The following is a 13,341-nucleotide window of genomic DNA, read 5'->3' on the forward strand; positions in this document are numbered from 1 at the left end:
TTTCCAGATCCTCTTCTATCTTTTATTAAGTCTCAAATATTTTATTAACCCTCTGTTTCTTATTAGCTAATAGTCTTTCCTCGTTTACTTACAATGGACTGCAAGGAGATCCAACCTGTTCATACCAAAGGAGATCAGTCCTGGGTGTTCATTGGAAGGACTGATGTTGAAGCTGAAACTCCAATATTTTGACTACCTGATGCGAAGAACTGACTCATTTGAAAAGACTCAGATGCTGGGAAAGATTGAGGGAAGGAGGAGAAGGGGACGACAGACGATGAGATGGTTGGATGGCATCACCGACTCAATGGACATGAGTTTGGGTAAACTCCGGGAGTTGTTGATGGACAGGGAGGCCTGGCATGCTGTAGTTCATGGGGTCACAAATAGTCAGACACGAATGAGTGACTGAACTGAATGATTGTCATCTTTATTATTCATTAACTCACTATGAGAAACAAGAACTGAGTATCTCGTATACAACTGCTTCATGAGATGGAAAACACAAAAATAGCTCAGTCAAGGAATATGAAAACTCCTAAAAATAACATAATTTTGTCATTAACATTTTTAATTAGTTTATGGTTTGTACCATCACTTAAATTTTTTTTATCTGCATAAATCTTAAGCTTCCTAATATATTAATAATTACCTTAGGTACAGTAAAGAATATGAGCTCCCTCTCTCAATCTCTGCCTTACTCTCTTCATTCTTATGAAATTACAGTGATCCAGAAATATGCATACAGAAATTGCTTGTTAAATTGAACTGACAGAATATAAATTAGTTTGGATAATATATGTATGTTTTATTAGGGAAGAGGGAAATAATCCTATAAAACAGCCCTGAAGAAACTTTCATGTATTAAAAAATTAAAATTAAAAATAACTATGAAACATGCCTAAAGGCTCCTTTATGATATAGAGCTAAAAATTAGAACCAGACCAATATAACAACAGTCAAAACCTATTTTGATAAAGTTTGTAAGGTAGGGAACAAGATGACTATCACCAAATATGAATATTTTTTATACTCTGGATAAAATTTCTTAGAATGTTAGATGACATTTTAAGTTTTTCTTCAATAAAAAATAAGCACAATATCTGAGTGTCATCAATTAACTGTATTCTACAATCCCACTAGAGTTATGCAAATATAAGATGACAAAGCATAAGGCAACAAATTTCCCTAGTGCTTAATTCACAAATCATCATGCATGTTTAATATGAAACCACTAAATTATGAAATAATCATTATTATCTTACCATTTCTACCATGTCACTGTGGAAAAAAGTAAATTTGTTTATGAAGAAAAACAGCAAAAGAAAGAAAAAGTAAAGGGAGTATAATCAACGGAAGGAAAGAGGGAAGGAAGGAAATAAGAAAGGAAAAAGAGAAGAAATACAGTTGTAGAAGATTGACCAGAGCTATAATTTTCCTGGGATGCCAGGAATATTATTTAACTTGATGAATGCATTCCATGACATATTCCAGTGCTATCTGAGGGTAATTTCTTATGATGAATACAAGGAAGTATTGAAGGAATTCACGTTCCTGTTTTGCTCTTCTATGCTTGCTGACAACTTTTATGCCTCACTGCTTCTGCTTCCCTATGTGCCATATAACTGGATAAGTTGATAAGATGTCTAGGTGCCTCTTCCTTAGGTATGGAGGTGGGTGGGTATTTAAACCATGCAAGCCCCACTTTGTGCACATATCCTCAATGACCCATCATTTAACCATGATAAAACAAAACAAAACAGAACAAAAACAGACCAGTTTCCTTTCCTAGTTTGCTCAAGCCATTCAGGGACTGCTTAAGAAGTCTGCCCTGCTCTCCAGAGTTGTCAATTATATAAATAACAACTTTTCATTCTCTCTTGCCTGTGCGTGTTGCATCATTAGTTTTAACATATGGACCAAATTTTTGGTAGGAGTCCACCTGCCTCTATGTGTGAACATTACATGCTGCCACAAAGTAAGTCATATTTTTCTTGAAAAAATTCATAGCAGATATGCTCAAAATGAAGCATTATATTCTAATTTTATAGTAAATCAAAATAAGAACATTCCACCTGAAGGAAAGTTACACGCTCAAAATAACCTGGAGTTAAAATTCCCCTTCAGGTCCTCCCCACCATTCTATGCAAAACAAAGAACTGTCTCACTGGAAGGAAAAAAAAAGAACTTTAAGATTGATTACACCCAGCTCTCAGCGGGTCCTGGCCAGAGATCCATCTCTAGAATTCCTTGCCCCAGCTGTTTAAGAGATAACTACTCCAAACAACCTTGGAGAAGAACAGGCCCCCCCCTTAAGACAGTAGCTTTCCTCATATATGCCTATCTTTACTTACTCTTTTCTTGGGTTAGTGCAGCCATTCACTAATCTGACTGCTGCCCCTTCTCACCTCATTAAAGTTGATCTGTTCCTATAAAGGAGAAGGCAAAGGCAGCCCACTCCAGTACTCTTGCCTGGAAAATCCCATGGACGGAGGAGCCTGGTAGGCTGTGGTCCATGGGGTCGCACAGTCGGACACGACTGAAGTGACTTAGCAGCAGCAGCAGTTCCTGTAAAGTGCTGGTCTCATTCTTTTTCTGAACCTCGCCTTCTCTAACTCCCTTACCCTACACCAGCTAGGGTTAGAAATTCGGAAATTTTGTGATGCTTATCCACCTTGAATCATTAACAATTGATATACTTGTTATTTATTTTTTCTAGTCGAATAATACTGAACATATTGGGGAATTATTATGTGACAAAGACTGTACTAAGAACTATCTAATTTAACCTTGTGTTAATATTACCATGTGGTAAATAATGATAGTGTTAGTAGCTCAGTCGTGTCTGACTCTTTGCGAGCTTATGGACTGTAGCCCGCTAGGCTTCTCTGTTCATGGAGTTCTCCAGGCAAGGATACTGGAGTGTGTAGCTATTCCCTTCTCTAGGTGATCTCCCTTAATCAGGAAATGAGCCCAGGTCTCCTGGATTGCAGGTGAATTCTTCATCATCTGCGCCACTAGGGAAGCCCAGTAAATAATGGTATTATCTTGAGAAATTGAACAATAAAAAGATTATCAATTTGTCCAAATACACCATGATGAGACATTATTTAATTCACCCAAGTATACCAAGCTGGCTTAAGCCTTGTCTTCCTGACTTTAAAATACATGCTTTTAAACCACTCTGCTTTATTGCTTCTCCATCAAGAAACCAGTCAATGAAAAAAAAATACAGAAAATAAAGAGTCCCAGGAATATTTATGAAGCCAAATGTTCATGTTAGAAAATTGATATTTTCCAAAGTATCAAAGGCTAGATGTACTCTTTTACTTACAATTACACAATTGAAATAGAGTTAAAAGTAAAAATTAATGAAATTAGCAGATACAATGGTGCTTATCCTATTGCTAGGTAGTCAGAAAAAGGAAACAGTGCCCAAAATGGCGGTCAGAAACAGCAATAGGAGAACGTACTCACACTCCTTCCACTAACTGGACCCGAGTTCATGCTTCATTTGCATGACATTAACCTCTCACCCCTTTCCTAGTTGATCTTGGGCTAATGCTCATTTACATGGGGGCACAACCAATCAAGCCTCAGGAACTATCAAAGAAAGTAAGAAAAGAGAGAAAATAAAGAGAGAGGCTGAGATGGATTGAAACCACTCCTATAGGGGCTGATCCACTTGGTCTCACATCTCAAGTGTGTACTGCTTGCTTAATAATTTCTTCCTGCTTGAGCTGTCCTCATCTGTCATTTCAACTCTTTGCTACAATGAGATAAGAACCAAGGGAAAAGAACTGACTCAACACTATATTTTAAAAGTTTTCAAAGAGTTGACAAATATGAGGGTCACGGTGATCATCCTGCATGTCAAAAAATACATACATTTTGTTGTAAGGAGGGCTACCAAACCTGGACCCACTTCACAACTGGATTATTCTAATTTTTGCCTTTAGTGTAACCAACAATACTATTCCAGTTTTCTACATAATTAACTTTCATTAAAACAGTATAACTTTCTGGAGATATATATATATATATGTATATATATATATATTTTTTTTTTTTTTTCTGTAAGACAAAGAAAGTATATAATTAGCACCTACTATCTGTATTCACTGTTTTAAAAGCACTATCGTGTTGGATTCATAAATTAAAAAAAAAAAAATTAGCAGCCATCCTGACTGGCGTGCAACGGTACCTCATTGTGGTTTTGATTTGCATTTCTCTGATAATGAGTGATGCTGAGCATCTTTTCATGTGTTTGTTAGTACAAATCTACAAGCAATAAATGCTAGAGAGGGTGTGGAGAAAAGGGAACCCTCTTACACTGTTCATGGGAATGCAAACTAGTACAGTCACTATGGGGAACAGTGTGGAGATTCCTTGAAAAACTGGAAATAGAACGGCCATATGACCCAGCAATCCCACTCCTGGGCATACACACCGAGGAAACCAGATCTGAAAGAGACACGTGCACCCCAATGGTCATCGCAGCACTGTTTATAATAGCCAGGACATGGAAGCAACCTAGATGCCCATCAGCAAACGAATGGATAAGGAAGTTATGGTACATATACACAATGGAATATTACTCAGCCATTAAAAAGAATTCATTTGAGTCAGTTCTAATGAGATGGATGAAACTGGAGCCCATTATACAGAGTGAAGTAAGCCAGAAAGATAAACACCAATACAGTATACTAATGTATATATATGGAATTTAGAAAGATGATAATGATAACCCTATATGCAAAACAGAAAAAGAGACACAGATGTATAGAACAGACTTTTAGACTCTGTGGGAGAAGGCGAGGGTGGGATGTTCTGAGAGAATAGCACTGAAACAAGTATACTATCAAGGGTGAAACAGATCACCAGCCCAGGTTGGATGCATGAGACAAGTGCTCAGGGCTGGTGCACTGGGAAGACCCAGAGGGATCAGACAGGGAGGGAGGTGGGAGGGGGGATTGGGATGGGAAACACATGTAAATCCATGGCTGATTCATGTCAATGTATGGCAAGAACCACTACAATATTGTAAAGTAATTAGCCTCCAACTAATAAAAATAAATGGAAAAAAAAAAAAAAAAAACTTAGGTTTTTTACAAAATATTAAGATACAAGGATGTATTTTATTTTTAATTTGTGTTAACCAACAGGTCTTTTGATGTCTTACTAATGTGGAGTTAATTTGCATTTAATGATTTTAAATCACTTTGATATGCAGGTTAAGTGTTTCCAGGATTCTCCATCATTACTCATAAATATGTTTTAAATTTCACTTGTAGATATTTTAGGTATATTTGCAACATCATCCAACACAACTTAAATTCATTTTTATAGTTATGCTGGATTGTTATACCAATTATATTTACATAGATTCATTTTTTTGTTTGCTTGTATGCTCAGTGGCTAAGTCATGTCTGACTCTTTGTGACCCCATGGACTGTAACCCACCAGGCTCTTGTCCATAGAAATTTTCAGGCAAGAATACTGGAGTAGGTTGCCATTTCCTCCTCCAGGGGATCTTCCCTAACCAGGGACTGAACCCGAGTCTCTTCTATCTCCTGTATTGGCAGGCAGATTCTTTATCACTTGTGCCACTTGGGAAGCCCATGTAGATCCACATTATAATTCAAATTATGCACATCCTTTAGTATAAGGAAACCAGAGGTCAAAATTGATACAAGGTGAGGATATATTAAGGTCACTATATTTGTTCCTGCTATGAATTGTTATAAGATGCTCTCTTTTTCTATCATGTGTCATTTTGCTTTTATAATTACTGAAAACCATATTTTCTGTGATATCACTTGTATCTCTAGTAATCTCTGTCTTATATTTGCACAGTTTGTTCTTTTGATGTGCCTTTGCATAAAAAACACAATTTTTCAAATCAGGCAGAAATTAAATTCAGGCTTTAGAAATAACATCTGTGACTACACATTTAAAAAGCTTTATTAGACATTTGAAAACATGCTTTACTTTGAAAGTAGAAAATAAACCTGGAGATTTCAGGCACTTTTGAATGTATGTCTACATTATTTTAAAATAATGAAAAGCCTTGTTATTAAGAAACAGAAAATTTATAAAAAGGGTGTAATCTGAATCTATTTTCCAGAATGCTTTAATACTGACCTCCTTTCTCTTATTATTCCTGGATATTTTTATTGTATTTTAAGATTCTGTCCTCTAAAGATTATATGGGTTTGAGATGACCAAGATCATATAGCCATGATAAAGAAAGGAGCCTAAGAATTAAGTTGAACAGGAACAACAACAACAAAATAGTTGAGAGTTAATGGTAATCTCAATGGCATTTATCTAGAATTGCGTTTTCCCATCTCAGTCACATCTATCATTTATGTTTCCCAATTATATGCACATACATGAAATTAAATAGAGAGGTAAATGATAGATATAAAGCCCACATGTTTCTGTATCTATCTTTTAAAAGTTCTAATTAATGATAATTTTTTTAAATTAAGGAAACTATATAAATGCTTAGTATTTCTCCCCCTGTACAAAAGTGGGCTTACAAACATTGAGGAACTATTTCCTATGCCTGTATGAATTTAGATGATTGAATATTTGCCAGAATATTTGCCCTTGGGAAAATATATGATGTGGGCATACCATTGATGTAATTTTTCATGGTGGAAAACTGGGGAAATAACAAAGCATTCCTGCAACTGACATAGATAGGGAAGCCTAGAAGATCAATGGACTCAGGATGCCTAGGGCTGCCTTAATGTGAACTCCAAGACCTGGAGCTCTGGACTGCTCTGCAGAACTTGATGTGCCACAGATGGTCATGGACTGTCTTATCTTATTCTACACTAGATATCTCCTATTGTTGGAGCAGTATTTGAGTGTGTGTTGTAGCACAACTTTGACTAATCTTGACTACCTGTTATATTTGAAGGCATATGAATGAACACAATCAGCCTTTTTTTTTCAGTGAAATTAAGTTAACAATAAACACTATGATTTGATAATGAATGCATGGGATTTGACTAAACTAAAGCTAAGTGTCTATTCCAGTTCTACCTAAAATTACATATCTAACTTTGCATATTATGTAATTTTGGGCCCTCCTAGAAGAATATTACAAGACAAGTTTAGACTTTGCATGGTTATTGAAGAAATTGCCTTAAAGGATAAAGAAGAAAGGAAGCAGGAATAAGCAAGAATCAACTCAGATCATGATGCAGATCTTATGCCTGTGAAGAGAGTGAAAGACAGATAAGCCCTAGAGAGATTTGAGCTGCCATGTAGGTTTGAGAATGTCCAGACCAGATGATGGGGAGCTGAAGGACCAGCCGGGAGATTTCAGCGAGCAACACGACGCGTTCCTTTAGGCTAAGAAATAAAGACACAGGACAGATGGGGTCGAGAGGATCGCTGCAGTCAACGATGCTCCTTTATTTCTCTAAGCTTCATTTATACTTAAACCAAGAAGGAGGCATCCCAAAGAAAATTCTTCCCCATGTACATCATCTTTAAGATAACAATAATTAGAACTCTCACTAGGCGCCAGAGCACAGGAATGGCATCCTGATTTATATTAGGTGTAATCATAAAAAGGCTATCTGTCTGCGTCTTGTGTGCACTCAAGGCTTACTAGTGTTGTGTTTAACTTTGGATAGTAAATTCAGAGGGGTGGCGGGACAGAGAGCTATGTCCTTGAAGGGACCCTTGATAATCAATCAAGGCAGCTCCCAGAGTCAGCTCTTTCAAGCCGCTCCCCGCAGGGAGCCTCAAACAAATATAGCCTATTAGAGGAGTCCCATGGGAAGGTAAAAATAACTGGGTTCTAGTACCACCTCTTCTTCATCAGGGTCAGTTACTTTTGCTGACCTGGTGAGTCTTCTCTCCTGCTAATCCCAGGATACAAGGAGTCCAAACTACAGTGGCATCAGCCAGAACTTGTATTCCATTGGGATCCTATCTGTTGCCTCTGCAAGAAAGTACTCCTATGGTGACCATGATTCCTAACCTGATGTAGTTCAGAATTGCAAAGCAGGAAATACAAAGTCTCCCACTGGAACTTCAGGAACAATGATATGTGGGACCATTTCTGCTTCTATTTCTTATACCTTAACTCCTGTATCTTTCTTTTATGGGACACAGAAACATATAGAGGCCCTTTTTTAGTGCATATACTGGGTCTTGAAGGATGACACCAAATAGTTGTGGAGCATTTTGCCCCTGAGCAGGCACTTCATCTGTGCCTTTGATAGGGCAATCCATCTAGGTCTAGTGTTCATAGATGGTGCAGTACATGATATGATCAGTGGACCTCCTGAAAATTAGCCCATCGCTGCATTTTTTTTAACTGGGAAATGAATCCTCTTGTCAAATGCTTGCTTGTGTGTGATTTAATGCCTGTGAGTCAGGCAATTTGTAAGCTCCAGAATAGTGATGCTGGCTGAGACTCTGTGGGTGAAAAAGAAAATCCCATATCTGGAATATATTTCTATCCTTGTAAAGACAAGGTGCTAACCCTGAAGGAAAAAAGAATACCAACATGGTTAACTTACCACCAAAAGCAGGTTGCTCTTGTAAAGAATAGAACCTAGGAGTTCAGAATTGGTCTCTGTGGTTGTTGGGTTGTATTAATGTATTTGATAGCGATAGTAACTACATTATCATTCAGAAGTATTAATCCATGCTGATAGTAACGTAAGTGGTCTTTTTCTCCACCACTGAGGTCACTGCACCATTTTTTTTCCCTGGGGTGGTCTAGCTCAGTGGCCCTTCCATGGTGAATGCCTCCTAGTATTAACATTTGATACAAAAATCTTTACATCTGCATCCACTCCCATATGTCCATACACATGCATACCTAGATAGTTTTTGTCTCTGGTCTTCTAGTCCTTCTATTCACAGGCCCCTGATAAGCTAGCCAGGCCATTAGCCATTGCCCAGAAAATGCATATATCCTCATAATGGTTTCATGCTCCTTCCATACAAAGCATGTGTCCAGGTGTACTGCCTGGAGCTGTACCTGTTAGAAAAATTTTCTCTCTACTGTTTTAGGACTTTTACTGAGTGTATCTCTGTGCAGCCTTTTCCCACTTTGACTTAGAGTCACATTTCAAGTTGACCTACCCATATAGGAGACTTGGGCTTTTTCTTCTTTCTCCAGCTGACTATACCATATTCTGCATGAAAGTTGAAAGTTATGTCGCTCAGTCGTGTCCGACTCTTTGCAACCCCATGGACTGTAGCTTACCAGGGTCCTCCGTCTATGGGATTTTCCAGGCAAAGTTACTGGAGTGGGTTGCCATTTCCTTCTCCAGGGGATCCTCCTGACCCAGGAATCAAACCCTGGTTTCCTGCATTGTAGGCAGACACTTTACCATCTGAGTCACCAAGGAAGTCCATATTCTGTATATTGTCATAAAATTCTAAGAGGAATCCTTCACACCGCTCTCCACATGTTGATTTCATTCTCTATTTTAGGGTTAGTTTTATACCTATCTTCCCTAAACATGATGAAAAACATTAGGAAATACAATGAAATGATATTTTAGACTAAGATTTGTGCACAAATCTCAGCTCCACCCCTTTCTTAGCATTTCAGTTTGAATCACTTTCTTCATCTATAAAAACTGCCTTCTAATAAGCAGCTTCTTAAATGACACCTCGTGAATCTGCCTGCTGTTGTTCACACTCTTGTACAATTCCCTGGATTTATCCAGTGACTTTCTTCAAAAGAATAGAATATGAAAAAAAGTGATGGAGCTAATTTAAAGAAATGACTGGGGCTTCCATCTTGCTGGCCCTCTTTTATTCCGTTCCTCACTTGCTCTCAAGAAAGCCAGATGTTCCACTGTGCTCTGCCACATGGCAAGGAGCTGATGTCTCTGGCCAGTAGCCAGCATAGTCCTGAGACCTGCCAATAACCACCTGAGCACTTCTGGATGACACTTCTTCCCTAGTTGAGCCTTGAGATGATTGCAGTCAACTCCTTTACTGCAACTCTGAGAAATTCTCATTCAGAATCATATAGCTGAAATGTTCCTCACACACGTTCCTCATTCATATAAACTATGACATAATAAATAGTGTTTCAAGCTGCTAAAGGTTAGTTTAATTCTTTAAGAAGCAATGGATAACTAATACAATGTCTATCAAACAAACTGTTGAAATGATTAAATTATATAGCATAAAACACCTCTGTTTTTATTAATTTAACACAGATTTTTAAAATCCTAGGTATTATACTGGAATATACTTTCTTGCTTAGACTGTTAACCCTAAAAAAGTATATATAGAGTATTATATGTATGTTACTTTATTATAACATATAACCTCAAATATAACATAAATTATGTACATTTAACATATTCTAGTATTCTAGTTGTGCATTTCTTAGACTATCAGCAAATGAGATTTTTTTAAAAAAATGCTGAATACTTGTCTGAACATTTTTGTCTCAGAGTTCAGTTACTCAAAGCCTGCAAAATTAGTTTCATAAGGCCATATTGTGAATATATGTAGTTCATGTGTTTCTGTACTGCAGGGTCCAAATATTCTTTATAAAGAAAATAGAAAGCTTCAATAAAAGCTATTATTGTAATTATTATTTGCTAGAGGTATTAAAAAAACATTCTATTTTTTATTCAGTCCTGCATCATTACTTAAGACAGCCAATGGTTGTAAAGATAGGTTTTAACAAATTGACATAGGGTAGGCAGTCAAGCATATGTCACTACATTTGCTTAATGAATTACATTTGAATGTCAATGGTATGCTCTTTCAAGTTAGCAAAGTACTAAGCTTTTCATCAAGGAAGCTGTGATACTAGATTAGTATTCATTCATAACTAAAATTCACTGCTTAAAGTTATATCTACTACTGTGGGGAGGAATCCCTTAGAAGAAATGGAATCATGGTCAACAAGAGTCCAAAATGCAGTACTTGGATGCAATCTCAAAAATGACAGAATGATCTCTGTTCGTTTCCAAGGCAACCCGTTCAATATCACGGTAATCCAAGTCTATGCCGCAACCAGTAATGCTGAAGAAGCTGAAGTTGAACAGTTCTATGAAGAACTACAAGACCTTCTAGAAGTAACTCCCCAAAAAGTTGTCCTTTTCATTATAGGGGACTGGAATGCAAAAGTAGGAAGTCAAGAAACACCTGGAGTATCAGGCAAATTTGGCCTTCGAGTACAGAATGAGGGAGGGCAAAGGCTAATAGACTTCTGCCAAGAGAATGCACTGGTCATAGCAAACACCCTCTTCCAACAACACAAGACAAGACTCTACACAAGGACATCACCAGATGGTCAACACGAAAATCAGATTGATTATATTCTTTGCAGACAAAGATGGAGAAACTCTATAGAGTCAGCAAAAACAAGACTGGGAGATGACTGTGGCTAAAATCATGAGCTACTTATTGCCAAATTCAGACTTAAATTGAAGAAAGTATGGAAAACCATTAGACCACTCAGGTATGACCTAAATCAAATCCCTTATGACAATACAGTGGAAATGAGAAATAGATTTAAGGGACTAGATCTGACAGACAGAGTGCCTGATGAACTATGGATGGAGGTTCATGACATTGTACAGGAGACAGGAATCAAGACCATCTCCAAGAAGAAGAAATGCAAAAAAGCCAAATGGCTGTTTGAGAAGGCCTTACAAAAAGCTGTGAAAAGAAAGGAAGTGTAAAAAAGGAGAAAAGGAAAGATATATCCATTGGAATGCAGAGTTCCAAAGAATAGCAAGGAGAGATAAGAAAGCATTCCTCAGCGATCAATGCAAAGAAAGAGAGGAAAACAATAGAATGGGAAAGACTAGAGACCTCTTCAAGAAAAATAGACACCAAGGGAGCATTTCATGAAAAGATGGGCTCAATAAAGGACAGAAACTGTAGGGACCTAACAGAAGCAAAAGATATTAAGAAGAGGTGGCAAGAATACACAGAAGAACTGTACAAAAAAGTTCTTCATGACCCAGATAGTCATGATGGTGTGATCATTCACCTAGAGCCAGACATCTTGGAATGTGAAGTCAAGTGGGCCTTAGAAAGCATCACTACGAACAAAGCTAGTAGAGGTGATGGAATGGCAGTTGAATTATTTCAAATCCTGGAAGATGATGCTGTGAAAGTGCTGAACTCAATATGCCAGCAAATTTGGAAACCTCAGCAGTGGCCACAGGACTGGAAAAGGTCAGTTTTCATTCCAATCCCTAAGAAAGGCAATCCCAAAGAATGCTCAAACTACTGCGCAATTGCACTCATCTCACATACTAGTAAAGTAGTGGTCAAAATTCTCCAAGCCAGGCTTCAGCAATACGTGAACCAAGAACTTCCAGATGTTCAAACTGGTTTTAGAAAAGGCAGAGGAACCAGAGATCAAATTGCCAATATCCGCTGAATCATCAAAAAAGAGAGTTCCAGAAAAACACCTATTTCTTCTTTTATTGACTATGTCAAAGCCTTTGACTGTGTGGATCACAATAAACTGTGGAAAATTCTGAAAGAGATGGGAATACCAGACCACCTGACCTGCCTCTTGAGAAACCTGTATGCAGATCAGGAAGCAACAATTAGAACTGGACATAGAGCAGCAGACTGGTTCCAAATAGGAAAAGGAGTATGTCAAGGCTGTATATTATCACCCTGTTTATTTAACTTATATGCAGACTACATCATGAGAAACGCTGGGCTGGAAGAAGCACAAGCTGGAATCAAGATTGCCGGGAGAAACATCAATAACCTCAGATATGCAGATGACACCACCCTTTATGGCAGAAAGTGAAGAAGAACTAAAGAGCCTCTTGATGAAAGTGAAAGAGGAGAGTGAAAAAGTTGGCTTAAAGTTCAACATTCAGAAAACTAAGATCATGGCATCTGGTCCCATCACTTCATGGCAAATAGATGGGGAAACAGTAGACACAGTGGCTGACTTTATTTTTGGGGGCTCCAAAATCACTGCAGATGGTGATTGCAGCCATGAAATTAAAAGACACTTACTCCTTGGAAGGAAAGTTATGACCAAATTAGACAGCCTATTAAAAAGCAGAGATATTACTTTGCCAACAAAGGTCCATCTAGTCAAGGCTATTCCAGTCAAGGTTTTTCCAGTGGTCATGTATGGATGTGAGAGTTGGACTATAAAGAAAACCGAGCTCAGAAGAATTGACGCTTTTGAATTGTGGTGTTAGAGAAGACTCTTGAGAGTCCCCTGAACTGCACAGAGAGCCAACCAGTCCATCCTAAAGGACATCAGTCCTGGGTGTTCATTGGTAGGACTGATTTTGAAGCTGAAACTCCAATACTTTGGCCACCTGATGCGAAGAGCTGACTCAT

This window comes from Muntiacus reevesi, chromosome 1, assembly GCF_963930625.1.
Source record: "Muntiacus reevesi chromosome 1, mMunRee1.1, whole genome shotgun sequence".
Lineage (NCBI taxonomy): Eukaryota > Metazoa > Chordata > Mammalia > Artiodactyla > Cervidae > Muntiacus > Muntiacus reevesi.